The following is a 25,961-nucleotide window of genomic DNA, read 5'->3' as shown; positions in this document are numbered from 1 at the left end:
TAAGATGAGCTGTATACAGGTGAAGTCTTCTCTACTTTTTGTATTTTAAAACAAAATTTCCATTATAAAAGACTTTTATGGAACAGAAGCAATCGGAAGTCTCTCTCCTATTCCCATTCTGCAGTCCTCCTTGACTCTAGGGTCAGACATTGGTACACAGATGTACATATTCTCCATTCTGAAGCCATAAAGCTGCCTTGCTCCTGAAGTCTCATGGCAAGTGCTTAATTCCAGTCCTAACATGAGAAGAAAGGACAACACCATCTAAGAGGAGATCTAGTAAACTAGAAGACACAAACTGGAGCAACCAAGTGGGCCTGTTGTCAGGCAGCAAACTCCTAAAACTTCTTCCTGATCTACAGGCCTTTTATCTGGTGTTAACAAACAACTCCGAGGCTGGAAATCACCTCTGCTTTGCTGGCTTGGCTCCCATTTACCTTGGTAGCAACATTGACCAAATGCTGCCTGGACAGATGCCAAGTTTCTCTTCACCTTGGCCAGCAGATTTAGATCACATCCTTTCTCGAAGTCATTTTATCCAAGGTGAATGGGGATAATGGCTGAAGAACCAACTCAAGTGTTAAGGGTAACGGCGGTGACTCCTCTCTTCCCATCAGGAGCCATGCAAGCAGGCAGAAGGCCACAGACCCCAAAGGTGAATCAGTTCCTTCAAAAGTGCAAACGGAATACATAAAGACACACTGAGTCTATGTATATTCTACCCTGCAGGGCCAATAATTTCTTTCTTTCTTTCTTTTTTCTTTTCAGGTTAAATCTGCCACGCTTTCTGACATGGATTTCTACAGCTGTGTGTAGGTCAGCCCAATCTTCAGCCTTCCGCGAGGTGGCACGGTGGATGTGTGATGATGGCTTCAAGCTGAACACGAAGACAGGGGAACAGAATGAATCACTGAGTGATAGAAAAGATTCCTCAGTTTTAATAAGGATGGGAAGATAAAGGTTTCTCCTTCTTACAAATTCACATTAATTCAGTGTATTAATGAGCAGCACGTTAGTATGACACAGCTTTTCATTCATGGCTCCTGGTTCCTATGATAAAAACTATTGACAGAGATACAGACAGAACCAGTGGGGCAAGAGTAACTGGAATACAGCATTCATTAGCTTTGGTCACTGTGAGTTATAAATTAATCTAAAGTCTAAAGCCTTATCTACAATGGCACTGAAAAGCAGGTCCCTGTCAATATAAATTAGAGATCATTTCAAGCGTGGTAATCCCACACCCACATATTTGAGCATCTACACCATAATGCTGCTAAGATTTACTCTGTAAATTCATCACACAACTAAAACTGAAACCTACAGTGTTGTCCATGAGCTTAAGAAAAAAGGTGCATAAGAGCTAAATATAAGAGATAAATGCTATTTCTGGCAATCTATACATATTTCTTGTTAAAATTAACTGATTCTGTGTGCTATGTGTATCATAGAGATCCACATACCCAGGAGCATCCTGTCTAACATTAGTCATGACTGATAATGAATGAAGAAATAAAAGTTGTGGCAACTGGACCATAAGTGACTCACTCTGATACAAACTGTTTTTGTCAATTATGGCTTTTTTAAGCAGATCAGGCAGTGCTACTGAATCTCATACTGTGGGTTTCACAACAGCAGGTTTGTCAGGCGGAATTTAAATGAGGAAAAGTGTAATGCAAAAAGCCAGAAAGAATTCTACCTCACAGACTGAAGGCAGAGATGCAGTGATACAGATAGCTCCAAGTCAAATGCTAACTGTTTGCTCCTCCTGGAAAGCAGCATCCGAAATGGTAAAGCAAACCTTAAAAAATCCTGTGAGGACAGCTACTCTGCCTACAGCGACTGCATCCTGTATTATTTTAAGCTTCCAGAAAGTTAGTTGCCTTATACCATACATATATACATAGATATGTAACTGTATAGGTATAAAACACCATTGCTGTACAAGAAAAAGCTGACAACGCCGTAGACTTCTAATCCCTACACAATGATTGCTGTGATGAAGCAATCACCCCATCAGTCTTAGCAGATGAGAAACATTGTTGTGGATCTATTTGCCTGTGCTGCTGTAGACAGGAATGAAGCTAAAGCACTATGGACCAGGTCTGGAATCAGCAAGAAGCATGAAATTCCACCTGTGTGTCATTCCTGTGTGTAACATGCCACGCTACATTGCTCGTAGTATGAGTGCAGCAGTCAGATGCTCTGTGATTTCAGGTGGAAAACAGCCTGTTATCAATTCAAGTCCTACAACAGCCTGACAAGTCCCAGACACCACCAGCAGCTGACTTCAGGCTTCAGTTTAGCTCTTGATACTCTTCGCAGAAACCAATCTCACAATTAGTGTTGTCATTATGAAGCAAATGGGAACGTGTGATGTCTTATAAATGTTATAGGGTCGTCTGTTATTTTTGGCAACATTTTTCTAAGAACAATGCAGGCACGTATTTCACAGGATCACAGAATGGCTTGTTTGGAAGGGACCTTAAATGCCCCCAACCCCACCCCTGCTGTGGGTTGTTCCCCCCTCCCACCAGCTCAGGCTGCCCAGAGCCCAGGAGCCCTGCAGGGATGGGGCGCCTACGCTTCTCTGTGCAGCAACATAAAGAATTGGGTAAGAATTTCTTCCTGACAAACGATCTAAATCTGATCTCTTTTAGTCATCCCCTGTCCTATTGCTACACTGTCTGATAAAGTCCCTCCGCACTGTACCCGTAGCCCTCCTCTCGGTACCATAAGGCTGCTATGAGGTCTCCCTGGAGCCTCCTGCGGGCTGAACCCAGCTCAAGGAGGGAAGGTTTAGATTAGAGCCAGGAAATTCTTTACAGAGAGAGTGGTGAGGAGCTGGAACAGCTGCCCAGAGAGGCTGTGGATGCCCCATTCCTGGAGGTGTTCAAGGCCGGGTTGGATGGGGCCCTGGGCAGCCTGGTCTGGTCTGAAATGTGGAGGTTGGTGGTTCTGCCTGTAGCAGGGGGTTGGAATTTGGGGATCCTTGGGGTCGCTTCCAACCCAAACCATTCTACGATCCTCAGCCTTTCCCCGCAGGACGGCGCGGCCCGGCGCTGTCCGTGGTGCTGAACGGAGCGGTGCTGAGCGCTGCACCGGGCGGGAAAGGAACGAGGGGAGCCCGCCGGACACCAGCAGCGATCATTGAGTACAAGGAACCCACCAGCGAAGGGGAGCAAACGCTGCCTGTCCGACCTTCCGATTCTCACAGGCGGTTTTCAGGGACAATCAGGGCAGCCAAGAAAACGGTGACATGCAGAAATGGCTGATAAAATTGCAATGAAACGTCTGTTGACATTGATTTTGAGCCCGCGGCCAGAGATGAATGATTGAAACACTAGGCTTGTTAAAGCTAGAATGCTTTTGATTTCTCTTCTCTGCACTGAACAAGATTTAGCTGGAGGGAAGTTAACAATCAGCTAATTGACATTGAATTAACCATGAAATGCAGTATAACTACTTTTCTTCTGAAGTACTCTTCGGCAATGCTTTAACAAGGCTTTTAATTAATGATTATTGCTTATAACACACAGTAGATCTTCTTTTATTTGTTTTAGAATCTGGTGTCCTTCAAGGGTGTCAACCTAAGTAGTCTCTGTGCTCACCTGTCTGCTAATGGAATCCAAACGAATGACAGAAATAAAAGCAATTCCTTCTCTCTCTTGCAAAGCATAACAACACATCACTTTCTCCACTTTCCAGATTGGGTTAAGAAAGAAATACTCCATAAAAATGAGGTTAGGAAATCCACTGCATCCTTTGGCAAAGGTGAAGACATTGAGGGAGAACTATGGCACATTTTCAGATAATCCACTGAATTTCCTGTTGCCTTTGGGACAATAATAGCATTTGAAGAACTCACCCGCATGAGCAAAAAAAAAAGAAAATGCTTGTTTGCTGCACATCTGAGAACACGGAATGGCACTGACAGCAGTGGGCACAATTATCATCAGTGCAGCTGCATATGATGGGGAGATGGCAAAATCTGTGTTGCTAATGGCTGCAGCAAGCCTGTGAGTGGAATATTGCTCAGAGAATAAAGCTGAATGCATTAGAAAAACGACCAGGAGTATACAGGTAAAAATCAAACACAGGACAGATTTCTGCATGTTAAGAAGAGATTATTATAGCAGCAGTGGGCATCACACTTTAAGGTAACTGCCCTCTCACATGTGAGATGTTTTCCTTTATTTTACAGAAGCACAGGGATGTGGAGGGAGCCACCTTTTTTCCTACTTGTTTTCAGAGAACTCTACTCTTCAGATAATTCTAAGACAGCACTCTTTCAATTTTTGATGTTCCTGTTCTCACTTTCTCCAAAAATACTGCCTCGGCCCTGAGAAATCTTCCTGATGAAATGTTTGTCACTGTAGGAGCGCACTCATCACCGCTATCAACACAAAACCTTTTTGTGAAAGAAAACAATCCTAAGAGCTTTCAAGATGACAGCAAGGCAGGCACAGGTTGCCTGGAAGGACAGGGCTGTGTGCCAGCAGGGCTGAGCCAGATGGGGCACTGAGGGATAAATCTGTTGCACCGAGCCCATGAAGGAGTGGACGTGCACAAGGCAGCAGGTAGGAAGCTTGTGAGAATTTTGCTCCCAACTCTCTACAAATTGGGCAGTGAAAATTGCAATATCTTACAGATGACACTGCCTACAGACTTTAACCCTACAAGTGGCAGTTTACTGACTGCATTCCCTTTCTGTTCCCCAGCATTGCAGTGCTTTCCTTCCACCCTCACTAATAGCCAAGAAACAAGATCAGTTTTAGGTGTTTGAGCTTTTTTTTTTTTTTGGTCTTGAAAAGGGAAAAAAAAAGAGTTGCAAAGCTCAATTTATCAAGCGAGCAACTCTGCTGGAGGGAGTAAAGTGCTGAAAAAGGGAGAGATAGAGTATCGCTTAAAGCTTTGAGCTCACACAAAGCATTCCCATTCAGCAGGTGTAGACATCAAAATAAATAGCCCTCTGGCAATCTTCCAGACGGCCTAAATCTCCAGGCATATTCAGCCTGATTACCTTAGATTTTTTTTTTCAGTCTTGCTGTCTCTGCATTTACTTGTTCAGCATCCCTTGCCAGCTACAGGGAAACAGCTGTGCCTGGCCTAGGGTGTGAACATCTGGTTCTGTCACATCCAGCTGTGAGTCTTCTGCAGCACAAGTCCATTACATACTAGTATAGACAAGTGCAAGTAATGAACACTGAAGGAAACAATTTCAAACTACTCATTCACAGGAGAGGGGCCTATGTAACTTCCAGCTTCTCAGAAAGAGAACCCAGTTTAAGTGAATTGAGAAGTGAGAAGGTCTGGTGAGCACTCCAGACTGCAGAGGCCTGCAAAGTTGTCCATACCTGAAGGAGAACAGCCATTATTCCTTCGCCAAACAACCACTGTAATCTTCAATCTGGTTCAGCCTACATTGCCAGATGTTGTGCAAGCGTATTTCCCAGGTTTCGGTCACTGCTATCAATAATATCAGTCCCCTAAAAGAAGAACTTTAGTACTGTTACTGTTCAATTCCCCCTCTGGTGAGTGGTCAACATAGAAACTTCAGACAACTTATTAGCAGCCATAGGTTGATAGCCATCTGTTTGATGCCCCATCCCTGGAGACTTTCAAGGTGAGGCTGGATGAGGCCCTGGACAACCTGATCTAGCCATGGTGTCCCCATTCATTGCAGGGGAGTTAGACTAGACAGCCTTCAGAGGTCCCTTTTAACTCTAAGGATTCTATGATTCTAATAAGAAAGAGCAGCATGCTGCCTTCTGGCATCCTGAGACCAACACAACATCGTCTCATGAAAGCATGCAGACGGCAGGGAGGGAAGAGCTAGAGGATGAAGGTCATCACCCACAGGCATCAGCAGGCCTGCAAGAGTCAAGCAGGCTTAGCAGGTGAGAGTAACAATAAATTTCAGGCCTCAGGAACAGCAAGAGGCTTTCACACAGAGGTGCTGGTGACATTACACATGCGGGTTGGAATCATCTGTCCAAGCCAGGCTGTGCTCAGCCCTTCTGCTGAGGACAGGTATGAATTTAGAAGAATGAGGAGAGAAAAGAAATGGCATACTATTGCTTCCATGCACATCTTCACTCCAGCAATGCTCAGCCATGTTTCCAGCACATCCCATGAGACCATGCCTCTACTTGGTGGCACATACAGCTTACGTTTTGCCACATGGCAATATGAAACCGGGGCTTTTGGGACTATCACAGAATTAGACTACGAGCCTTGCAGAACTCTCTGGGATAAAAGGGAAGAAATACACGTTTACCAAAGCAGCACAGTCAGGAAAATAGAACTAGCTCAGTTGTGCCTCACATATCAGTACAACTGCTGACCATGTGGTACAGTAGAGGTAAAGCTTCCAAGCTGTACAACTTCATTATAGGAGCTTGATTTTACACTACACCTTCATTTTAGCTGCTGAGCCTGGTACAGCTAGCATAGGAAGCATCTTCTTCAGGGCATGGCCATGGTGTTGGCAGAACTTGTGTTGCAGCTCCTCTGAAAGCCAGACCAGTGAGCGATGCTGCCTGTTACCTTCTCCTCTCACTCTTCAGATGAACACACACAGTCACGCACATCACGGTGATGCTCAACCTCCGTGTTCCCACACAAGACCTGCAAGATGCTCAGACAGAGCTGGAGGCAGTGCTGCTTTACCCCATCCTTCCAGCCGCAGCTCTATTTCTCTCCTGGAGGAAAATTACAGGTTTTTCTCAGAGGACAGTTTCTTGTTTCCCAGACGTTTCTTGGCTAGTCATTCAAGCTGCCAGTCTTCTGGAGAAAGCATTCCCAACACAATACTCCTCCACATAAGGCTTGGCTGGTGGAGCTGTGGGTTCCACAGGTTCCTCCATCCCCCATTCTCTGATTCTGGATGCGTTGACTTGTCAAAAAACAAGGAGTGTAATTAGAGGGAACAGGTCCCAAGATGCCTCTTCCACTTTTGGCAGCTGACAGAAGATGTGAGCTCAGCACTGCTGAATTCCACACCTCAGTCACACCCTTTGGGAACACTGCAGCACATCAATCACACTGATAGATCACAATGCCACCTGTGATGGCCACCTACAATACTGGGTCACAGAGCTGAAAAAACAGCAATTCCTTTTTTATCACCCTCAGAGATAAGTCTCCGTCACCACAAGCACTGGCATTTCCATTTCCTCCCTGACTACTGCTAGGTCCATGAGCGTTCTTCTCATATTCTCCTGGGTATTTTCCTTTAGCTGAGTGGGTGCTGAGACACATTTGCCAGCTGAAGGCTTTCTCAGCCTTTCTCTGTTGGCCAGCCCTCCTTATTTCTCCCAGGACCATGTGGAAATGATCTCCTTTGCTAACCGTTCTTGTTAGTCCATCAGGTCCCCATTAAATTAGTATATCTCAATACTGATAGAAGAGTTGTATTTCAGACAGAGAAAAATGGTTAGATAGATAGATTTGAGAGTTTAATATACATTTCAGTAGGTTACAATGCTGTCAGTTGCTTTTGCTTTCATAGATTTTCTGCCAAATGGGAATTTTCCCTCAAGGAAGCTCCAAAAACCTTCTCAGCCTCTCAAAAACTATTTGTTTGGCTCAGTTAACTCAGGATCTCTTCAAATTTTGTCAAACACATCAAACCAAACGGCCCCAGGCAAAGATCTTGCACAGCAAGTTTCAACCCACACAAACTTCTAGCGCTAGCTTGTGAACCCCTGGAAGCACAGGCTTACAAAGGACACTTTGTGTACAGAGGAGGACCTCCAAAAGGTTTTGATCCTCTGTAGTAAAATGAACATGAGCAGTTTCACCACTTTCACCAGATCTGTTGCTTTGGTTGTATATTGCATATTCTGTTTTCTATGTAACCACAAGTCTTCGGGGTACGAGTGGCAGTTCAGGATGTAAAGTCCCTCATGAAACAGGAACCCAACCCAGGCTAGAAACAGCTTTAATACTGTTAATCACCATAACTAGCCTCAAAGCTTAGTTGTCTGTCCTTTCTTCCCCCTCCTTCACAAAAGGATAAGCAATCACCTTTCCAGAACTCTACCTCGTTGCACGGTGCTCGCACCTTGTGTCCATTGCTCTCAATGGCATCTTGTGGGGAGCTCTGAGCAGAGAATGTCCAACACGTTGCCTTGCACACTTGCAGCTCTGCTTATCTTATTTGCAGTGCAGCATGAGCTCAGGTAAGCTGAAGGACAGGAGTCATACAGAGATGTAGAGCACCATGTCACAGCCTCTCCGATGTTCACATTTGTCTTTTCTGACAATACCTAATAAAGCTCGAATGACAAAAGGTGACATACTGTATGTGTTTTATCTCATTAATAATTAAGCATATTTATCTCTTAAATCAGATGCGACTTGCACCACAACATCAGTAATTAAATTAAATATTGATGTGTGATGGTTGTGTGCTGAGGCTGCATGGGTAAGTGGAATTGCCATATCTAATTAACATCCTGAAGAAGTAGCCCCATTAGGGTTGTTAGTTAAACCTCCAAATCGTAACAGTACCAGAAGCGCTACTAGTATTTAACAACCCTAATTAATAGGAACTTCATCAGATGTGATGAATATCTTCACCCGTTTTGGAGGCCCATGATTGGACTTTTGTTGAATTACCGCGAAGTTGCGACCTGTTTAGAACCGCTCACCGTGCCCTGCTTTATCTTCACATCCAGGCCAGGCTGCTTATTTGCTCTTCTGAGGAAGCACGAAGCAACAGCACAAGGCTAAAGAGCAGGAAAACACTGGAGATGACACTCTCTGCCATTCTTTTGGTTATCTCCCTCTTCTCTCATTGGCAGAGCATCGCATGCAAGAGAACATTGTGTCTACCTGGAGATCCTGCCTGCTCTCTGCAAGGCTGCAGGCTTGGCTGGTGCCCCCAGTTTTGAGTGCTACCTTCTGCCTTACTATATTCAGCATTTCTCCTTGAAGAAGGCTACAAGGATATTTTTTTTCTGAAATGCTCATTAATTTCTAGTGTTCTGTAAGCAGTTCAGTGATGCTACTGCAATCCTGATTGCTGTTCTCCTGTGTGCTGAGTTGAGAATACAAAATTACTTCACTTGGGATTAGATACAGATTCCAGCCAGGATTTCAGGATGAAATGCATCTGTGTCACTCCTCACAAAATACAATTCAAATAATATTTGTTACGTGGTCTGAGTGTATTGCATCATTTGAAGTGATTAATGCCCATGTCCATTTAACTACAACATGCTACTCTCTGCTGCCACTGAGTGAACAAAAACCAAGTGTGTTGCCAAGCTGTTCCCCAATTTGTGCTTTAGAAGCAGTTCCAAAGCCAGCCACCCTTCCCAAGAGTCAAGAAACAGTTCTCTGCTGAAAAGATTCCTTCTGCAACTCCTAAAAGTAAATGACAATGGAGGGAATTGTCCCCAGCCAACTGCCTCAGGGCTGCGGCAACTGCACCCGGAGGTTCTGGTCATAATGAGAGAGTCTGATACTGATTTTCTTCCTATCTTTCTCATTACAGCTGAGGGCTGCGCTGAGGTTATTTATTACTCCATGCAGTGAGAAGTTCCAAATGCTATTTCTTATTCCATTACCATCGTGTCTCACTGCCCTTCTTCCTTCCACTCAGCTCCATCCCTGCACAGCCGTTGCCAATGGCTGCATTTCTTGCTTACTGCATCAAAACTCAGGCCCAGCCCAGCACAACACACACAGCTGCATTAACATTGCCCCTCGCACAGAAACCACGTGTGTCACCAAATAAAACCTCGTAAAGAATCAAAGCTGCAGTCACACAAACTCACGCCACAGTGCCACCCTTCTCCTTCCCTCTCTGCAGAAACTGCCACCACCGAACCTCTTGCCAGCATGACTTGGCCTAATTACTCTATTAATCAAGGCCAGGCAGCTTCAGCCCTTAAGAAACAGTGTGGCTGCATACAAAAGGCTTCATGCCCTTCCTAGAGCCTCGTTAGCAAGAAGAGTTTGAAAGAAGCTGAAAGTGCTGGTCGTCATTTCAGCTCTGCGTGGAGCACAGTATCTAGCCAGGGGGAAGAGACTTCTTTTGGTCAGACACAAACGCTACCTGTGCCTGTTTGGCAGGTAGGAGCAGGCTCAGAAGCTCTCACCGTGCAGATACTGAATGCAAATGTTAACAGTGACATGTGCAAACATATTGCTTGTGTTTTAGCAAAGCAGCAGAACGAGCTCACTCTTTTTTTTTTTCTTTCTTTCTTCCTCTACGAGGCAAAATCACACCTGCTTACGGACTGGAGCATTTTGGGATGCAGCGTTGGTAGCTCTATTCCTAACACACTCAGGGCCAAGTGAGTTACCCCCCATGCTAAGCAAGCGGGCTGCCTGTCAGATTTACTGTCATCCCAAGCAATGTATCAAACATAATTCTAGAAACATGTGCAGCAGCTGAGTGTTTAGCAAACTTTACCATCCTTTAAGTGTCAGCTTACATTGCTTGAGGAGCCTGACTGTATCATTTTGCATTTAGGACTTTTTTTTTTCCTTCTTTCCCACTGAGCAGTCACATTCTTGGTCGAATAGGCAGTATTAAGACATTACAACATTTGAAAGCTACTGACAGTTTTGTGGCTACTTCTTCTTGAGGGATGTAATTTCCTTTATTAAGACTCAGACAAATTACAACACAGATAAAGGTGCATCCATTTGAAACAGTCAGTTCCAAGCCCAATCTTAAAACACATGAAGTGAAAGAACCTTCACCACGCATCTGTGAAATCTCACTGTTCCTCTCTCATCTTTCACCCAGGCTGTATGTTTATTAACAAGAAGTCAGATACTCAAAGGTAATTACATATGTTCTTCAATGTGCTCTAAGTTGTTACCCCCCTTACCCAAATCTTGGCTTCCTGGGAAAAGTCTCAATTCTAATTCAACCAAGACAGTCGTGCAAACAAACAGATATTTCCCACTTGGAAAAGCTGTGTGCAGAGAGCTCTCATTTTATGGCTGACTTTGCCAGGTGTGATGCAGTTATAGGACTGTGCTATCCTTGTGTGGCTTCTTAGCCCTATGGCCAGATGCTCAGGTTAACTGTGCCATACAATAAGAGAAGGGTCCCCTGTGGGCACACCCACATGACTGTTCTGTGTCTTGTGTATGGAGTACATGGAATACATGCCTATCTCTCTGTAATGCCACTGGTCACAGTTGATGGTGTGACTCAAGACAAAAAAAAGATAAAAAGCAATCCAAAAAAAACCAGAAGAGCTGGAAACATGGTACATAAAGGAGGGGATCCTGGGGCAGACAGGCAGGGGAGCAGCAAGAATGGAAGAAATGACTCTATGAGATCACCCACATTTCGGGGCAGTTTGGGACCTGGCTTGTTGCTAATCTGAGAGCCTGCTCTGTAACACCATGGCTTCCCACAGCTGCACCATTCTGCTGCACCATTCTGCTCTTCAGTCTCCCCCTCCCTGTGTGCATCATTGCTCATCCCAGCCGTGCTGAGCTCCCTTTCTCCAAGCCATGCGAACTTTGATGGCAGTGGAACTATCCAGATTTCATGCTTTTAAATAGCACATGCTGTATTCAATGAATTTCAAAGACACGCTAAGCCCAAATTACTGCTATCCATGGATCTTGAGAAGCTTTTATAAATGGCTGCATTACAGTGCAGTACAAAGCAGTGATTTCCATAATGCTTGTCTAATGTATAGAGCATTTTACATAGAACAGGCCCCGTTTCATCTTGAAATGCTTTTTAATTAATTCAATTCATTAATACTGCTTGTCATGGCTAAACTCTTGAGACTTAACAAAAACTTTACTTCAGCAGTTGTCAACACATTTCATTAAAACATATGTTTTTGAATGCTTTCTGATAACATCACTATTCTTCATATGTAGAGTGCAGTACTTAAATGTATTAAACAGAGAAGAAGAGGGTGAGCAGAAACCTTTGCTCTGCATTGACAACGCTGCATTTAGAGATTAGAAAAGGGTCTGCTGTCCTAGGTGACAGCGTGGCCCTTATCTTACCAAAGCTAAACCTCACCCAGTGCCCACTCTGCTCCCCCAGCACCTTGGGGACTTTCCAAGAGGTCCCCAGTCCTTCTGTCCCCATCACATTCATGGAAGGAAGGCAGAGATAGAGCACAGGCAGAGCTGGTGGGCTGGAAGAGCCATCGAGGCTCTCTGGATGACCATACATTGGGCAAAGGGTGAGTTGGATTTTGTACTCTTTTCTGACAGGGAAAAACTGTGAGAATCAGTGAGGAGCTTCAAAACTGGCAGCAAAATCTGGAAATCCGTGCAAGCAGATTGAGGAGGAGGAAGATGGATGGTCTGAAGGTGATGTACCAGGCTGATACGAAAAAGCCTCTTAAGAAATCCAGTGAAAAAAACAAGAATACAATGAGTTTGGAGCAAGTTATTAAGAAAGGCTCTTGAATTTCCATAGGTGAGTCCCACCTGCCCTTCTCAGATTCGCAGCAATCTGTAATTGTGGACTGCATTTGGCCTGACCCAGCGATGTCTTCATCACTGAGAAGCGTTCCCTCATGACCCCACAAGGCAGCCTGACTGCTTTCAAGCCCTCTTCCCACCTGAAAGCACATCTCCCTCTCCTTTTATCACCTCTGAGATGCATGCACGCAGCTGGGGCAGCGGCACTGGGAGCAAAGTGCTCTTTCCCTCAGTGCAGCCAAAGCCTTCTAAAGCTTGCCACAAATTACATAAAATTGTCCAGGACAGGTGACAGACACATACATTAATATTCAAGAGTTCAGAACACTTGACCTCTAAATCAAGCACTCGGGCAGAGCGAATGCCTTGTAGCTCTGCTTCTCATTGACCAGAGCACAGTGCTGACCCATGGATCCAGAGATATCCCACCCAACACGTACACCTCTGGGGTTATACATAATTCCTCCTTCCAATGCATCCAACTGTTAGGGGGGAAGGGGGAGAAAGACAAAGCTGCCATCTGACCCTCATCAGAGCTCTGCTCTGAGCAACCCCATGCGGGTACAGGGCTGGGAAACGCTCCTTTCCAAACCACAAACCCCAATTATCTTAAACAATAGGAAAGAACCACTTATCTGGATACCACTGAATTATTATTATTATTTTTTAAAGGCAAAACACTGTCCCAGGAGAGATTTGTTAAATGGCTGAAGAACGTAAAGCATCAAAAATGCTTTCTGTAATGTTTGCTCTGATTATTAGCATGCCCTGCCTATATCTCAGGCCATGCTGCCCACCTGTATTGTAAGCCACCTTTCTGTCTTGCAGGCTAAGGGCTCTAATGTTTTTTAATGTTGTCTCCTGTGTGTGTTTTGTGTAGTGGAATACTTTACAAATCAAAATGTTATTGGGGAATAAGCCCAGGATCTCCAGCGTAACATTTCCTGGCTCTACTGCACACACATCTATTGTTCAAGATTGAATTGGTCCCAAGAAGCACCAGAGCATGTGAAAGCCGCTATGAATTTTGCAAAGTGGCTTCAGGGCAGTAAAACACGTCAGAAGAATAAGGTGCAAAATCTGAAAGTCCAAATTTAGGAATCCCAGCCAATACTAAAGACTGAAAAAAAAATATAATGAGTGAATGCCCTTGGTTCTAAGCTGATGCACTTTTACCTTGAGACATTCCTAATAGAGCTGAAAACAGCACGCGTAGCCAGGAAACAAAATAAACCCAATTATTAATAGGTTGCGTGCAATTAAACCGTTTGCCTTTACTTAATACACCGTGTGATTCACAAGACTGATTTTTGTTAGCTTTTTTTTTTTTTTGGTAGCTGCTGCATTCCTCTTGTTCAGTGCTTTCTGAAAACCAAAACAAAGAGCCTCCTGCAATGCTATTTCTGTTCAGTTCCCACGAAAGCCAGGTCTTCTCCTCGAGCTTGCTGCACTGAAACCACTCCTATGCAACCTCGTGCAGCCTTTTCTCCATCCAGAGATCAAAATAAGGTCTGCCAAAGATAAGAGGTGCCTTCCTCTGAAAGGAGATGGAGAGGACATGCATTGGCACAACTATCCGACACCATTCCCCATTCCACCAGAGGCCCTTCTGGTCACTGGGTCCTCCAGGCTCCCAGTGGGACAGTTGTGCCACTGCTCCCTGCATCACCTGCCTTTATTACAGATGGGATTCCATTCCTTCTGTTGGAAGCAGTAGGATCCTTTGCTACACACGACTGCTTTTTCACCTCGTTTTCTTTTCCCAAAGCTGCGGTGTACAATGAGATTAAACTGAATGTTTGATTAAGGTGAATTAATTGCATAGTTGCAATAATGATTGTATTTTTTTTCTCTGTAGTTTTTAAATACACGCTTTTAAACATATGAAACTCATTTGTGTTCAGCAAATCATGTGCATCATCCCCAATTCACTCATTGAAGGTCCACGCAAGACAGTCACGAAACCAAAAAGTGACAAAAAAAAAGAGTATCAATCTTTAGAATTCCCTGCAATGAACAAAAGTTTCTGTGTTTACTGAGACTGAATTCCTCAAGGACGTGGGTCAGAGATTTACCCTGATAAAACAGAAATGAATTATAAAGAGAAGCATATGCAAGGGGGGGGGAGGAAGAATATTTTATGTGTAACTAAGCACGAGGAATGGTAAAAAATAAAAACTAGTAACAAGGAACTATTTCCAAATTTGCTATGCAGACGACACACAGCCTAATGCAAAGTTATACGCTGCAGTTATTTAATATCTTTCTTCAAAGGTTTTGCTAATAAGTCAATGACTGAACATCTAAAGGGAAAAAATATTCCTCTTTATAGTTTTAGATAATTGTCCCTGAAAAAAATAACAAACCTTTAATTACAACTCAGATGAAGAAAGCTTGATTTGTGTGCTGTGCCCAAATGCTGAGGAGCCTGATGTAAAATATTTGTAATATTTAGGGAACCCTGAGTTTTACATAAAAGTAAACAGCATTGCCTGAAGGCACAATTTCCAGCAACACAATAAAATGTGCAGTGAATTTATGGTGGCCATCCATTAGCTCTTACCAAGGCAACGTCGCCCATATCTGTCGTCCATCATTATAATAGAGGGTTAATGCACCGAATTTACATAAAAAAGTCATATTGTCTGCATGAATTATTTACACTCTCAGCTGTTTTTACAGCTTGGTTTCAAGCTGGATTCTGGGAGAGATTCTGCCAGTAAATTACTCTGTGGAGACCTGACTGTATAACTACAAACTGAGCTTGCAATGGAAAGAAAAGAAAAGGAGATGGGAATGCACAAGGCAGGAGTTGGAGCAGGGCAGCTCCATGGGCACAGGTGGATGGGGTAAGGCAGGCAAGTGCTGGAGGAACTCACCACTCTCTGTACACAGAGATGTGCTCCATTCTCAGCTTCCATGTGGTTACAGGTCAGTGAGGTGCAGAAATCAAGGGCAGTTCCAGTGCACCAACACAGGGCAACCTGCACGCTGACTGCAATCGGTGCCTACTTCTCCCCTCCATTAAGGGATAAAATTTAGAACTGTCAGGAAAAAAAACCATTTTCTCCTAACACAAAATTCACAAGGTATGGACTCATCAAGTGCTCCTTCATCCCAGAGATGGGGCTCCTGTTGAAGCAGAGCATCTCCAAGGGGCTTTGGTGGCGTTTTGTGGCTTTGTGGAGAGGTTGGCTGAGCAACCTCAAGTCTCTCAGCTCCTCCAGATATGCTGTGTCCATGCTGCAAGCCCTGTGTCTGAGTCTGGAGTGATGACATCTCAGTGAGGATTTCAGTATGCATAAAGAGATCCTTTTCGGTTTGATCAGATTTTAGAACCATGCAATCACCAAGGTTGGAAAAGACCTCCACGATCATCCAAGTCCAACCATCCACCCACCACCAGTACTTCCCACTAAACCCTGTCCCTCAGTACAACATCTGAACATTCCTTGAATACTTCTAGGGATGGATGGAGGGATGGTGATTCCATCCCCACTGGGAATTTAGCACATACACACAGCCTTAAGAGAAGGCTAATGAGAAAAAAGACACCTAAAAGTCAAAACCAAACTCTTTGAAAGCACTTAGGGAACACATATAGTGGATGCAGCCTTGGCCAAGTGGTGACACCCTGCAAGCTCTAGAGCACAGCTATTTGACATCAGTTAGTGAATGCAATCAGGAGCCAGAAAAGTTACAGCATCATGGAGAGCTTTCTGCTCAGTCCCACTTTTCCTTGAAAAAGGCAATTTTAGAAGTTGCTTTGGGATTTCAGCTAGCTTGTTTCCTACTTGTTTTCATGGTAGATCAAAGCTGGGATTGCCTAACTCAGGTTTACTAAGAATTTCCATAAGCTGTACCTGGCTTGTTGGTCCACTATTCCATAATAATCAAGCACTGTAGTTACCATGGCAACTGACATTTACTGATGTAAGGGATATTAACCCCATTTCTTCTGTTTCCTTTACGGCACATCACTCATTTCTCACGGGTTTGTGACTTTGGATCCTGCTGCTCCAGGCTGGGAATCGTGCTCCATCACTTGTAGGAGAGAGCTCAGCATCCTGTGACATGGACTGCATGCTCCAGCCATGTCCCCAGTGGAGCTTCCCCTTCCACACCAACCTCACGGCTCCAAAAGCCATTCTTCCCTCTACATAAAGGGGCAGGACCTGTGGCCCAGCCACTCTGTGAAAGGGCTCTGTACAACCACTGCATGTGGCCTCACCAAACTCCCAACAGACTGCACCAGCAGTGGTAATTCTTCCTCCTGATTGTTTACACCTCTTAAATATTTGCAGACTTACCATGTTCCATCCTCAGCTGCAGGTAAGCCAAGCTATACATATTTATCTCACTTAATCTTCCCTCATAAATCAATCTCTCAAGTCAATCTCTCCACTCCCTAATTATTTTTGTTGCTCTTCTCTGAACTCCCTCCAACGTGTCAATCAATATCTTCCTGGTAATGAAGTGCTCTGCAAGGAGCACAGTATTCTAGGGGCAGCTGTTCTGAAGCGGTATACAGTGCAACGATGCAACCAGTATGGATTTTCAGTCTTCACAGGAAGGATGATCTAATGGTAAGGACACCAGCTTGGGGCTTTGGAGACCCGTGCTCAAGTTCCTGCTCTGACAGACTCTTTGTGTGACCTTGGTCAAGTCACTTAGTTTGCCTGTACTTTACTTGATCATCTGTAAACACCATGGTGTCTGGTAGACACAGAGTGAAATATGATGTTCACAGGGCAGGATAAGGGCTGGCTGCGTAGATGGGAAATGCTGATGCTCAGCCAACTGGCAGCTTTCTAGAGCAGCTCATTGGCCACTGATATGGAGTTGTGCGTGTTCCCTGGTACAGCATTTTTAAAGAGCCTTGTCAGTTGTATCTTTGACTTGTTGGCAACATCGGGACCTCATCCTTTTGTCTTTCTTTTAACTAGTCTCATGTATTTCGTATTCGTTCCAGCACCAGGACTGGCTTCAGCTGCATCTGCCAAAAGGTGTCCTCCAAAAACCCAGAGTTTCAGTTTTCTGACACTTAGAGCTGTAGATTTCCCTCTCACATTACAGAGGGGTGAAAGCACGAAGAGCCAAGCCCTGAGCACACTGCTGTACCTCAGCACCAGGTGCAGAGTGGGCTTTGGGGGCTCATCCACTGCCCCAAGGGAGATAATGGAACAAGACTGTGCAACTCCAATATGCAGGGGGACCTCATTTCCCACTTCCAGAAACACACAAAAACCTGCCTGATTTGATCCCTCAGGTCTTACAACAGAACATAAGTACAGCAGACTCCATGCAGTGTCTTACACTGTTACTTGTTCACAAACTACATAAACATTTGTGTACCATGAAGTATATCCAGAGATTTGTAATTAACGCTCGCTTAAAACTTCCCTAAGTTCGTACAAGTTTTTGTTTTAAGAACACCTTGCTCTCTTCCTTTCTCTTTAGAAAGGAAGGTGGGGAATACCAAAGTAACCAAAGAAATCTGAGGATTGCAGTTATTATTCATCAGGCTCCTAGAAATGCATTATAATGTACTATAGGCTGTAAGACTAAAAATTATTCCCCACTGAAATGGTATTCACACAGCTTCTGCTGTACCGAGGCGTACATCGTAATATAATCATAATAACTAAAGTAAGTTTCCCTTGGGGATTATACCTCTGTGTGATTTAATCCTTAAATTTGTTTTGCTTTCATCCCCAGGAGAAGAGAGATTTCAGTTATAAAGTATTCTTCCTAGAAATATCAGACACCGCACATGCATTCATAATCTGCACTTACATTTACAAAGCCTGGGCCAGGGGGTAGGAGGGATGGGAAGCCTAAGTGCTACCTTCGTGTCTGAAGAAACATCTTTTGTGTTTCCCAAAAAGAAAGGCAGGGCAGCAGCAGTTCTGCTCATGGGGAAAACCCACCAAGTTGTTCTCTGCTCACACCATGGAGAAGATGATTCGCCTTCAAGAGAGTGATGGTGCACACAGTGATGGTGAATGGCAGAACAGGGGAGGTCAGAGAGGAAGGGATTTGCTTTGTAACCAAGAACAGAGCAAAGTGGAAACTTGGTGTAAGAGGTTCAAGGGTTTCTGTTTAATTCTGGGTGTTAATTCCTGGTTAAGTGTCAGCATGGGCACTTCAGCATCACAAAACCCCCACCACCGTTTGCCAGTTACACACACCGTCCCTTGATTGTTGGTCCCAAAGCAAACAGATACTTCCATACTGTTTTGCATTCTCCTAATGAGGGAACAGAAGGGGGGAGCATTCCTTGGCCAGGCAGACACCATTTACATCATTTGTGATGGTGAATAGTGAAGCACCAACAAATTGAATCAACAGTTAACTGTTTTCACTATAGGAAACTACAGCAAAGTTCAGGTCCTATTACAGCTTCATCACCTTCTGCAGAAGTGACTAAAATAGTTTTGTTTCCATACCATTATTCAAGGAGGCTGCTCCAAACACTTATTTGGAGAATACAATTCCAATTTGCCACCTTCAGTAGACACTGAACCGCTACTCCCCTTCTCCAAACATCTACAAGGGAACAAGAAAGCAGAGTCACCCAAGTGGAAGTAACACATGCATTGCCACTGAGCAATTCAAAAACAGCCTGATAAATAAGAAAGGCCAGTTTGAGTCATAAACATGCTGTACAAGGTGAGCTACAGCTGGAGTGAGCAGCTACGTGGAACCACCAGCTGCAACCACACAGAGCTGTGTGCAGATGTGAGGGCTGTGCTGCTGTCCTGGATGGTCACAGTCAGAGGGGCAGCAACACCCAGAGGATGAGCAGCCACTGAATCTGTGAGTGGTCAACTGTTCTTACTGCATGCCTGCTAAACTGTTTAACAAGATACTCCCAGTCCAACTGAAAGCACAGCAGAAGGACAGATGAAGCAGCCAGACTAGCCCAGGCAAAGCCACTCTCATCATCCCTGAGACCAGGACCATAAGGGACTTCCCCTTCACTTTCAGGGCTTTTTCCCTTGTAAATCAGCCTGGCTGCAGAACAGCGGCAGCCTGGGCATACTGACAGCAATCTGTGCCACTCTTTGGAGTGCCCCAACTCTTCAGGGTGAGAGTCAAAGCCATGCAGAGCCAGCATAGCTCCAGAAGAAAGAGATCACAGCAGGAAAATGGGTCCCAGACAGTTCCTGGGGGACAGGTAATCAGACTGTGCTTGCAGGAGCATCATCAAACCAAGCACTTGCTTCTGCTTTCTTGTGATGAGCACTGTTAGGGCAGATGGGATAGGAGGAACCTTTCAACACGAAAATCTCCCAGCAGAAATCAGAGCCAGGCATGACACTGTGGGCTTCCCAAACCATGCCTTGGGGTGCAGCATGGTGCAGGTTTGGGGCTGGCTGTCCCAGGCTCTCACAGGGCTTCCAGCACAGCTCAAGAGCTCAGACATACACTGCTGGAGCTCCATGGGACCTGCTTCTCCAGGGGCAAAGCAGAGGACTAAAGCCTTCCCTTGAAGCAAACAGCTCAAACAGGTCGCTCACTGGAGGCACAGGAAGGCAGCTGTATGCCTACATCCACCGTTCTCTCCTGGTTTGGGTACAGCAGTCTTGGAGCACATTGCCCAACCAGGCCTGGGGCCCAGCATCCCTGTGAGAACTCAACACCAGACAGCAGGCACGCTGCAGAGGTTGCATGGCATGCCTTTGCAAAAGAGATGCATCTCCCATTCCCACACGATATGCACTCACAGGACCACAGTGACACACTGAGATCCTGACACTTTTGGCTGCTGTGCAGTATTCAGAGCCATACGAAACAGAATCCTCCAGGAAACTCATGGCAGTCACCTGGACAGAAGCACTGTGGAGCAGCATTGCTGAGCAAGAGCAGACACCCGTGTTCCCATGTTTGCCTGATCCGTCCTAGAATTCACTGCTCAGAGATGTCATTTTGCAGTATTGTCTTAGGGCACATATGTTTAATGACAGATACAACATCACACCGAAACAGCCTTTGGCAGTCTGCAAGAAACAACCCTGGGATGATATCGTGTCAGGGCTGTGCTGCACCAGCGGCAGTGACAGGCTGCCCAAAAGCACTGAGATGCTGTGGGATGCTCTTGGCAGCCCAGCACCTATCCCAGCCTCTGTTGGCAGGTGACAGCACAGCCTGCAGGACCCTCTGTCCCCATGAGGAAAACAGCCACCCTGCCTGCACACCAAATCCAAGGTGGGATTCAGCTCAGCAGGTGCTGCAAGGACATCACCTGAGCAGGACATGCCATCCTGATATTGCAAAAACACTGGAGTAGCTGCACGCTTGCTAATAGTCTTAATGTTTGCTTAGAGCTGGTCAACACAGAAGTTATAAAGATGAATGACAATTTCAGCAGAGAAAAATGAGGAAAAAAATTAAATTGTGATGCCACCTTGCAGGGAATTGAGGAGAAGGCATCTCTATCATTTCCAGAGCTCTTCAGATGGAATTATTTCACCAGCCTGCAGCAGGTGGGAACAGGAATCCAAAGCACAGCAAAGCTATCATGGAGAACTCAAATCCAGCTCTGGTTCCAGCTCTGAGCAAATTACCCTTCTCACACAGGCTGCAGGGCTGGTCTAAGCTGCTGCACAGTACCAAGTTACCATACCTGGCTGTTATTAATAGCACAGCTGTATTGATCCCATAAGGCTGCATTTAAAAATAGGGTGATTTGAATTAATAGCTTTTACCTCGTTGTGCTGGGGGCCATGCAGACACGCTGCAAATCAGACGGTCCCTGCCCCAAAGTGCTCCCAAACCAGATCAGAACAAGCAGCAGCAGGTGGAGGAGACGGACTGCAGGGGAGGGAGGAGGAGGAAGTGGAAGGCGAGCAGCAAGCAGAACTCTGCTCAGCAACAGCCCAGCACTGCCAGCTGGCAGGGACTCGAAGGCATCAAAGATGAGTCTTCAGAAGGCCTGAGAGAAGGTTAAGGAAGTGACTGTTTAAAGGGAGTTCCCCTTCTGTCTGTGTAACAGCCCGCAGGAGGAGCGCACAGCGCAGCAGACAGCTCTATCTTCATAAGGGCTGGGTGCTGCTGCATGGGTCAGAGTTGCCCCACGAGGTGTGCCTGCTTCTCTGCCATTCGGTCAGATACAATCCTGTCTTGGAATTTCTACCCAGAGCATTTAAAAGATCGTGGAATAGACTTTAAAGGTGCTAATGATGTAATTATAAAGACGCACAAAAGGCATCTCAGCGTTTCAAGACGAATTCAAACCAAGTGCACTGCCAACATGCCACACTCTGTGCTTCCCCTTTGAAAAAAAAAAAAAAAAAAAAGGCTTTCTGCACTTCAAAGAGGGCTTTGCTTCACTTGTTTAGCACTAGATGCAAATACGTTGTCAGATAGAGCAGGAGAAAAAATGCATTTTGCACCACAGGGAGCAAAAATACCCATCAGCCACTCAGACGGGAATGAGCTCAGGTTTGGGAGGCACAGCAGGCATGAGGGGGTGGGGGAGCAAGAGGCTTCTTCTATGTAGTTTATTCCATTTTTAATTAAACAATATAAAAAATATCAATCAGATCTCTATGCAGCAAGAGGAGAGCAAGCAAATTTCAACAGACCAAAGCCAGGGTAGAAGTGAATGGAGAAAGCAAAGCATAACCATGACATAATCCTCCATCTAACTGTGTGTGAGCTCAGTTCAGTCGTTCCCCCCTCCCCCTCATCCCCACTGTGGGGAGGATAAACCACCACTTTCTGCCCAGCTGACACACAGCAGAGAATCTGCTCATGCTCCCTGGGAGAAGCACACCAGCTGCCTTCCCTGTTAGATGGTGTTGGCTGCTGAGCGGAGCAGGGCCGAATGATGCCACCGACTGCAAAGGATGCACCGCACAGAGGTGGCTCTGCTGCATGCTCCCATCACAGTGGGAGGAAAAAAAATAATATATATATATAGTTTTCTTCCTTGGAAGTCTGTTTGGATTGCAGGCTCTTGAAAGCAGAGCTCATCTGAGGTGGGAATTACAGCAAAAATATTCCTAACATGTGGATTTTTAGGGAAGCTGCAGAGTAGAGATCCTTGGGAAAGCGATTTGGCTTTCCAGTAGGAAACCCAGCATGGGGGAGTTTGGGCACATGGAAGCAGACACTGGCAGCACAGTGGGGCCAGGCAGAGGCCAGGCTCTGCTCCCCATAGCACCCAAGGGAGCCCCACACTGCTGTGGTCAGATCACTCCCTGTCTGTTCCCTGCTCCCACTCTGTGCCGCAGTCTGTGTTCTAGCACTGTGCTGCAGGTATGTGAAATTGTCTTCCTCCCCTCAGCAAAGCAGAGCAGCTCGCAGGGTTCCGAGAAGTTTCATCTAGGGCTGTCTGCAGGGAGGCTGAAAGGGGGTTGAGGCCTTTCATCCTTTCATCTTCAATTTAATAAGGCAGCGGCGAGGGTTGGCACCGCCTGCCCTCCCTGTGCTCTCCAGGCATTTCACTCCACACCTACAATTTACTGGAGCCTTTCCACGAGCTCTGCTGTTCCCAGGCACACAGGTGGTAGAGCACAGGACGACAGCTAAGAGCTCAGTGTTGTTTTGGACACGATCCCAGCCTGAGCCCCAGTTTCATTCCCCAGCCGCCCTCCGCATGATGCAATGCCCACTGAATGGGCACGGTGGCTGCACCCTGAGCTCAGCCTCAGGAATGTTTGCCCCACCAGAACTGCCCTGCCCTGGCCTCTGCTGCCCCACAGAATGGCAGGGAGTTCCCCAGCAACGCCAGAGCCAACTACAGCTTCCCTTACGAAATATGGGAATGTTTCAAACTTCCTGCTCCAACTTTAATTTGCAATTTAGAGCTGCTGCAAGAACTCAGTTTATCATAATAGAGGTTCTCATTTATGAGTTCATCCAAAAATAAAGTTAGGAGTACGGATTTAAGAAGAAAGATGTGTTTAAGGAGGAGAAGCACCGCTGTAATGCTGCAGGAGGAGTGCCAAGGTCCTGGCAGATAAGAGGAGCTCAATGCTGCACTTTGGTACAGCTGCCATAGGGAATACGGTCAGGAACAGAGCAGGAGCTCAGTGTTAAACCCTGTTTCTTCCAGTCCAGTCAGAAGCTTCCTGCATGTAATCCCACGTGGCAGGTAAATGCTTCAAGTCAGGTTCCTGAACCTGTACCTGGTGACTTACAGGTAACCCACAGATCATTCCGTTTCCTATGCACTGCATCCAGACAGCACGTTCCAAGCTGAGGGCCCTGATCTGTGCCCCTTACTTCCATAGCTTTCAAAATTGTTTCTCAAGAGGAAAAACAAGAATGGAGAAAGCTATCCTTTCTTCCTTCACTTGGAACATACCTCAGTTGATCTTATTTTCCACTGTATTATTTCTCACAATTCCTATCCCAACTTGCATTCCTAGGCACCTCCAGTCCTGCACCTGTTCTGCAGCATGCTCCATCAGCTTAAAAGGAATGGCTGAGACCTCAAAGTTCATAAATAACGTAACAGCACACGTGAACATGGCATCAGAATGGCAAAAAGTAGATGCTTCTACTTGCTTCCCCAAAGGCACCTCATGGGGGTCTACAGAAACAGCTCAGCCCTGCCTCCTTCCCCACATCATTGCGGGCTCAGCCATGGCCCAGCAGCTCAGGGTTTCTGCAGAAGGGAGAGCACAGATCCAGTGCCTAGAGAGACCTTACTTAGCTACTGGTAAGTGTGACCCTACCACCAGTAATATATGAATGCTTTTGGCTCCCTGATGTGTGTTCCTGTATAACCTGGGCTGCTGGAAACAAGAGGGAAGGTTCCTGCTGCACGATACTCTGGAATACAGCACGACCTTGAGGACAATTTATTTCAAGGGAAAAAAGCACAGCAAGCCTTCTGTCAGAGCTCCCAGAGTAGCAGACCCTGCTCATTCCCCAAATATATTCAGAGGAGAGGCAAATGCTTTGCACTGCAATTCAAGGCTGTCTGAGTTCTCACCTGTAGATACGCAGATAAACTTATATCATCAGCTTCCAGGTTTCTGTGGGCTGGATGTCAGCAACAGCTACTGTGATTTAGTGCAACAGCTCTGAATGGATTAAATCACACAGGCATTTGAATTTTACCCAGGCTTGTCCCACAAATCTCAGAAACCACTGCCTTGCATAAAAGCTTCCTTTCAATACCCCTGAGGAATCACAGCAAAAAAACAACCCAAAAATTAGGTTGGAAATAAGAAACAAAGATTTTTAGCACAGAAGCAGCACAAATAGCAGGCTCAAAAAAATCTTAGTTGCATTAAGGTAGAAACTCTTTCCATCTGCTTTAACACACCTTGCCCATTTTTGATGTGCTATCATCCATCTTAGCATACCTCTTAAATGAAGCCGGTTTCCATCTGATTTCCATAACACATACTCTTCACAAGGAGTAACACTGTATTTTAACTTCTAGACCACTTTAATGAGCACAATATCACTAAAACGTCCCCCATGTGGCACGCTGCACAACCAATGGCATTTTCTATTTCACAGCCTCCTCAAGGAGTGGAATAGCAAAAGGAAACTTCCTATCAGCTCTACAGAAGTTGGATTTCACTTTCTATCTTGAGAAATAGAAGTGATTTCTGAGTTGATTGTCTCCAGAATTTAATAGCATCCTGCATTTATTTCAGCATTGCCGCTGCAAGGAAACCTGAACCAAGGCAGAAAGCAGAGAATAACAGCAGGCAGCTCTCTAAGAACCATCTAGAAGGATGCATTTGGTGCATGCACTTTTCTTCACCTGTGTTTGTAGTGTTTGGACTGAGAAACATCCACCACCAAATCACCAGTTCTTCTAGTGCTGTTATGACACCCTATGGGTATTACATCTACATTTTGTCCCACAGAGCTGCCATCCAAATCCTAGGAACTATGCAGTGCTATTCCTATACGTATAGACTTGGTCAACTCACTCACCATTGTATTCCAGGCTTTCCTTGTGATCCCTATCACATATCCCAAAAGGAGCAGAGCTCACAGAACAGCTCAGCCCATCTCAGGACAAAGCACAGTGCTGCTACATGCTTTTATTCCAGCCAGGCCAATGCTGGAGGAGAATCACAGATATGGGCAGCATGATGTGATTTCACAGGGAGGACAAATCCTCAGAGAAATGATGAGGTGTGAGTGTTTCCTCAGTGTCACACCTCTCAGGTCATTCAGAGGCTCTTCACACTCAGACTGAGTTCAGAAGATTAGCAGCACATGAGATCAGATAGCAGCTGATAGTGCACATAATCGTGTAATCTCTTCTCTTTGGTTTTTGAGGCAGATACAACTGTGCCTAAAGAAGATACCAATCTGTCTACCTAATAATCACAAATACCTTATAAAATATGACTGAAATGAATAAATTGTGAAGGTAAGAAGGGAAAACATAAATATCCTCATTAACTCACGCATACATACACAAAACTTTACATAACATACGGAGCAGTTGGAAAGATGCCCGCAGACGTAATTGCATTTCTGTGTGAAGAGCATTTACACCCTCTCATCTCTTCTTTCCCCATTCATTTTAGTAATTACATGGAGAG

At 45.3% G+C, this 25,961-nt stretch overlaps 1 long non-coding RNA gene across 1 annotated transcript in view; it reads right to left on the bottom strand.

Annotated features, from left to right (window-relative positions):
• Window positions 1-21,236, bottom strand: part of LOC125703966 (uncharacterized) — a 38,606-nt gene extending 17,370 nt beyond the window's left edge. The window contains exon 1 of the long non-coding RNA XR_007381000.1: window positions 21,141-21,236. This is a non-coding gene — a long non-coding RNA (uncharacterized LOC125703966). The remainder of the gene's footprint in view (window positions 1-21,140) is intronic.
• Window positions 21,237-25,961: the final 4,725 nt, after the last annotated feature.

This window comes from Lagopus muta, chromosome 23 (genome assembly GCF_023343835.1).
Source record: "Lagopus muta isolate bLagMut1 chromosome 23, bLagMut1 primary, whole genome shotgun sequence".
Classification (NCBI taxonomy): Eukaryota; Metazoa; Chordata; class Aves; order Galliformes; family Phasianidae; genus Lagopus; species Lagopus muta.
The sequence above is the reverse complement of the archived record's forward strand: the minus strand, read 5'-3'. Positions and strand labels throughout refer to the sequence as shown.